General features: G+C 39.8%; 1 long non-coding RNA gene across 1 annotated transcript; it reads left to right on the forward strand.

Moving 5' to 3' along the window:
* The first annotated feature begins 333 nt into the window (after positions 1 to 333).
* On the forward strand, positions 334 to 3,908 carry LOC104955714 (uncharacterized). Its single transcript, XR_799475.1, has 3 exons — positions 334 to 762; positions 1,790 to 1,946; positions 3,234 to 3,908. It is a non-coding gene; the product is annotated as an uncharacterized lncRNA (long non-coding RNA).
* Positions 3,909 to 6,697: the final 2,789 nt, after the last annotated feature.

Below are 6,697 nucleotides of genomic sequence, written 5' to 3' on the forward strand. Positions count from 1 at the left end.
CTCGCTGCACCCGCACTGCGAGGGGGACCCAAGTTCCCATCAGCAAAAACACGTGGGTTTGCTATCCTGGCTCCAAAATGGTGGAATGAGCTCCCCATTGACATCAGGACAGCAGAAGGCTTACACATCTTCCGGCGCAGACTGAAAACTCATCTCTTTCGACTCCACTTCGAGCGATAGAACTATTAACAAAACACTTGTATACTAATAAAGGACTGGCTTATCTAAAGCCAGTTGAGTAGCACTTGAAATGTTTTAGCTCTATGAAACCTGATGTACTTATATGATTCTGTTTTCTTCAAGTTTGTATTTTGTTGGTCGAACGCACTTATTGTAAGCCGCTTTGGATAAAAGCGTCAGCTAAATGCAATTTAATGTAATGTATTCAAATGTCATTGGAATGTCATTTGAAAAGCTGACAGATGAAGGTGTTGGGACACAATGGCTCTTTGTCTCCTCATCTTTGCCCTTCTTCCATTCTGTCTCCACTTTGGGCTGATGGGAGTTTCTGAGTCTGCCTTTCTTTCTTTCCTGTCTTTCTCTCTATGAATCCCCCCCCACCCCAACCCTAACCCTGGTAGGTCTATATTCAAGCCTTTTGTCTTCTCGGACTGTTCCACCTCAGTGCTGGGGGTGGTCTCCCCGCAGTTTGGCCCAGACGATCCTGTCAGGAAGCAGCCCCGCTTTCAGAGCCAGGTGGACCGCAGACACGAGCTGTACAAGGCCCACCAGGTGGCGCTCAGCACCATGGAGACCAACCCGGTGGGCACTGATGGACGACCTAGGTCAACTATAGCCCTGTGCAGATCAGGGCACAGCTGGAAGATCACATTATATATTATTATCAGGATTTGATAGCATGTGTTCATTAGTTTGAATATGCCGAACGACTTATCCTAACTGCGACTTAACAAAAAGTTTTGGCCTTTTCTCAAGATTTCCTATGTTAATTATTTACACAAGCGTCATTTTCAATTATCAAGTGATCTTACATATAAATGTGGTTGTTGACCGTAAACAAAAGCAGTTTCCCAATTTGAAGTCGATTTTCTAGCTTTTATTGGGGATTGTACATTTAATCACACAGTATTCATCAGCGTTTCTTTCTTTCTACTTTCTTTGGTTAGGATTTATTGACATACAAACTTAGTAGCTGTACTGATTTCCTCCAAAGCACTTATTGGAACTTGGTACAGTATCTCTGTACTTCAAAGTTCAAATAAATGTTGGTTATTTACCTTGGAAACAGTAGTCTAAGAAAACAATCGCAAATCAAGATAGACTTTTTTTCGACGAACTCCAAATATAAATGTAAAAGTAATTATTTGCTCTCTTTAAATTAAGATTGAATGGCTGTGGCTTTTCAACATTTGCTAATGTATTTAAGTACAAGTACTTAATCGTTCCCTGTTTGTACAGAGATTTCTTAAACTAACTGTCATAACAATATACTCCGAGAATTCATTTGCTCACGTAGCATGGAATGAAAACACAACTATTGCCTGTTGTTAGGAGAGCAATTTAAGAATGTAGACATGCAGATTAGCCTTTAGAGGAACTGAAGGTGTGTGATAGCTGGAGAGCTATGAATGCTGTCATTAAATCGGTGTCTCAGATGCCTGGTTGCTTTGGAAAATCCAAGAGTGAGATCTGCATTATACATGTGATGTTACAAAGAGGGGCTTTGCCATAGTTTAGGATTAAGTAAAATTACTCCGGGTTCAAGCATACGCAAATTCTGGTGTTACTGGTGTTGTGACACCACTCTGTCTTCTTCTCTCCATGTCAGGATGAGGGTTTAGCTGTCTATGAGATTCTGAGGGACCTGGAGTCGCAGTGTCTGACCGATATCTCCGCCATGCTGAACGGAGAGATCCCAGGAGAAGAACTGGGGGACTTGTTTTTCGACTCTGTGGACACAGAGATCAAGTTCTACCAGTGAGGAGGTGGGAGGCTTCAGGAGCTGTGTTTAGTTTTGTACCTTGCATGATGTGTTCTTCTAGTTAAGAGAAGACTTAAGGCTGCAACTTGGGAGCTGGGGGAAACTCAAACCCTAGAGTGATGGATACTGTGATATAGTGATAAACGACATTCTGTTGCAATCAGGTTATCTTATATATTGTCATGTACGGAAGCCCTGAGATGCCATTGAGGGAAATGAGAATAAGCCTGATAAAAAAATAAGTCTGATCTAAATGGCCATATTTTTTTCCTTCCTGTGTTTCCAATTATGTATATGAAATGTATAGCTAGGATGATCTCCCTATTTTTTCTTTTTTAATCTGTAACATAGGGAAAACAGGTGAAAATAAGGTTTTGGGAAGTGAGTTTTATCCATCATTTGTTGATGGTATGCTCACTTCGGCAAGAGCCAGCCCTTGGCATAGGCAGTATAGGCGAATGCTAAGGGTGCATCAACCCATCGGGGGCGCCGAATATTGGGGAGAAAAAAAAAGAAAGAAAAAAGTTAGAAATTAAAAAAACATGTTCCCGATTTTGGATCAACAAAGTACATCTTATTATCTTATACTTACAGAACTACGCCTATATTGCGTACAGCGCCCATAAACTATGGTGCACCCCCCCCCCAAAATCAAGTTGAACTGCCCCAGCCCCAGTAAAAACCAGAGGTTTATGTGAAATAGTTCTTTTTTTGAAATAATGGTTTTAGTGTGCAATTATAGGTTTTAATGTTGTATTTGTGTTAATTTAAAATAAATCAAACTCCCAAAAAACGTATATACAGCTTCTGTATGCTTTTATTAACATTGGAATTGACTGTGTCAGCGGCCGCATAATCCTTCTTTCTAAACTGGTTTAAAGCAGACATCTGAAAATACACAATTGTAATTTGTAAAATGGGTTGTGAGATGTAATCATAATCTTGTGTGTTTTCTGCCAACAACTCTCTTATCTTGAACAGTTGAAAAACAATTTGAAAACTTAACAGTTGTAATTCTAACACGTTCTTGATGTTGCAGTGTTTTTTTTGTTGCCTTCACTCATTCTTTGCATGCAGATAATCTATCCCTGCATACAGGGGCGGAATGGCCATTGGGAATACCGGGAGTTTTCCCGGTGGGCATTTACCGAAGTGGGCCGGTCGGCCGGTCGAGTTTCCCGGGCTGATTTTTAGTCCCAGTCCGCCCCTGCCTGCATAGAAGTGTGACTGTGTTCCTGGCTAAGCTCACAAGCTTTAACTGTGTGCTGTGTTCAATTGTCCTCTGTTACAGCGCCCTCAGGTGGACGTCTCTAACACAGAGTTGTGGGAAAAGGCCTGGGACTGATAACAACTCTGTGTTCCTCGACTGATCGGCTTCTGCCTCACTCACACAGCACATGTCCCTGACACCATTCCATCATTAACATGGTTTGAATGTCTACACTGCACTGATGAAGTGAATGTATCATCTGTATCACCCAGGGAGCAGTGAGTTCACCCCATTAGTGAGTTAAATGATGTAGACTGCACAAGCGCCTATGTAGAGCTGTGTGAAGGAATGTGGCATTTGTTTAACATTTTGTTTTGGTTGCAAATGAATGGATTGTCATGTGATGGCTTCCTGAATAGAAATATGAAATAAAGAATGTGTCTGTCCTGTGTGTGGTGAGCTATACTGTGTTTCAGCCTTCAACCTAGGGCTGGCTGTTATGACAAAAAATTCATATCACGGTATTTTTCATAACGGTATCACGGTATTTATTTATTGTATGTATTTACATTGATATTTTTTTCCTATCATCGGCAGTCCCTGGAACAAATGCGTTTTCAAGTGACGCTTGACTTGTCTTTACTTTAGACATTTCACCAGCGTTGCTTGTTGAAGCAGATCGTATTTTCTTTCATTCTTGGTACTCCAATAAGTGCTTTCTGTTGAGGTGGTGGAATAAATTACTTGTGTTTACTCTTCTGGAAAAATGTTTTGTTTGACAACATTTGAAATAAATGTTTGTGTGGTCCACGTCAGATTTTGCAAATCCAAAAAACAACAGACACAGCTCCTTTTCTCGGCACAAGTTATTCTTGTGTGTCCTATATCTCCATTTGCAGTCTCATTTTCTTCAGTGTCCATTTTTAAATTCAGCTTCACAGTTGATGCTACTGCGAAGGGGATGATTCCTTTCACTGCTGCACCACTCGAGCGCCACTCAACGGTTTTGCGGTATATGAAAAATGTAGGCTATATCATACAGTATAACGTTCCCGGTATTCGGTATGAAACGGTATCCCGCCCAGCACTACTTCAGCCCACTCTAAAACATATTTGCATTCCCACAAAACAGCCTCGAGATTCAATTCATCTCAAAAGATCGCCAGTTTTCAGAAACTGCCTTAAAGGAGCCGTCACAACTTCCCTTAGGTTGTGTGATGCACAACTATACAAATTAAAGGTAGAAGTAGCTTTTACAATCATTTCCTGACTATGGGCCATGGTGGTGCAGACACAACTAAAGCACAGATGGAAAACAACTTTAAACAGACTGGGATTTTACACACTTAAGAGACGGACTAAAATAAGTGTTTTAAAGAGAAGGTGAACAGAGGTATATTCAAGCAGACGGTGTTAGAATAATATTTTTGTTTGTTTTAACTTAAAACAGGTATTATTTCACATTTGAAACCCTAATACAGTATGTCTCCTTAAAGTCTCATATAGCTGAATTGATTATTTGTCTCATTATTAATCTGTCAACATAAAAATATATATAAAAGAGTTACAATTTGGAAGGACCAGAGATGCCACCATAAGTCATCCGCAAAAATAAATCATATTATTCACGCGTATTGCATCTGGTTTCAACAGTGGCGAGCCGTGACCCTCTGACATGAGTCGTCTTGACTCGGTTTGCAATGGCGGAAATTGCGTTGGCGTTCTTCGTTGCAGATGAAGTGGATGCAATAGAAATCCCACAATCATTATATCACTAAAAATGAATGACTCAAGTGTCTCTTCATTTTTAAAACAAAACAATACAAGGGGGGTTGAATCCTACACGTAAAAGACAGAACCACTTATTACTTTTCAAAACTACTTCCGTCAGTGGTCTTGACCAGTTTGCATTTATAAAGAATGCACAAATGTGTTTAATCGTTAATGTCAGATATGTATCCTACTAAGTAAATACAGATTTGTTCCTGCTCAAGATTAGATTCAACTTTATTTTTATTGCACATATTACAGATAGGCTACTGAGACAACGAAATGCAGTTTAGCTTCTAACCAGGAGTGCAAATAGCAGTAAAGTGCAAAGTACTGTAGGCTACACAATCTACAGAATAAAATATTGAATGAATCGAATGATGAATAAACAGTGAGGGGTATGAATACACTAGATATACACAGCAGCCAGTGAGCAGTATGAACAGTGTGTATGAATATGCTAAGATATATAAAGTATGAAAACGGTAAGCCGTGCAAGTATAGTATAACATATATAGATATTAATTTCATGATGATAAACATTGTGGAACAGTGATGAAAAATGTGAATGGAAGTGGCGACGTAAAACTGACACAAAACAACGAACAACTTTTGCCCAGCCAATTGGAGAGTTTCATCACCAGCACGGGGTAAAAATCACCAATGAGCGCTCAGCTCGAGATACCAGCGAGTCGTTTCCCATCAAGCATTTCGCTTCCGCAGCCCGTGGAGAGTGTGAGGACATCCCAATTAATACCTGAGGACTCTTTGGCCGTTTCTCAATCGCGAGGATCATAGCTGTGGGAACATGTTTCAAATGGGGGTTGCTGTGGGGATGACACCAGGGCCGGTTTTGACCACTTTGCTGCCCTAGGCAAGATTTTAGTGCCTAGGGCAGCAAAGTGGTCAAAACCGGCCCTGGTGTCATCCCCACAGCAACCCCCATTTGAAACATGTTCCCACAGCTATGATCCTCGNTTCTTTTTTTGTTTTGTTTTTGTTTTGTTTGTCTACCCTCACTCCAAAATGTAAATCGTGTTTGGGTTCAAGAAAAGCGCTATAGAAATATAATTATTATTATTTACTTCATGTTTTGTTTATTATTATTTATTAGCTGCATATGTAACGGAGTTAAAAATGTGTATAAATAATTATTAGTTTTTAAATTATGATTTACAATAGGTTGTGAATTTTGTCTTTATGTGATTGTTTCCTTTAATATTTGTGAGTGATGTTTCCAGTGGGAGCATTTTCCCCTTGCACATCGTTTTCTACTTCCTGTATGTCATTTCCGCTTTCCCTTCACACTGAAGGAGCACTGCGGAGGGTGAGTTGTGCTAGGAATTGTGTAGCAGTTTATTACAATTTAGTGTGGTAAACCGGCTATTTAAGTTGATGAAAGTGATGTATGTTATTAAGTTTCAATTTCGGTACATTATTAACCCATTTTTGTTTAGTTTCCACCGTAAGAAATAGCATTTTGGGTGATATTTATGGTGTGTTTTTGGCGCGAAGTAGACGCGATCTGCGCCATTTTGTTTGTTTAAGTGGCACTTTCTGATTTTTCTTATCTTTTGTAAAGATGTGCAACGTAGTAGGACTTTTTGTGATTGTTCTCAGAATAAATGCCAGAAAACACTCAGATTCCGTTACACATAAACTTACATTATTGTCCTATTCATGCCATGGTTTAGTATCCGGAGAAAGGGGAAAGTGTTTGTTACGTCTGTGTTATATAACAGTAGGCTTGTTTGAGACAAGCGAGACCTGCTCAG

Source organism: Notothenia coriiceps, unplaced genomic scaffold, assembly GCF_000735185.1.
Source record: "Notothenia coriiceps isolate Sejong01 unplaced genomic scaffold, NC01 NC01_scaffold00024670, whole genome shotgun sequence".
NCBI lineage: Eukaryota > Metazoa > Chordata > Actinopteri > Perciformes > Nototheniidae > Notothenia > Notothenia coriiceps.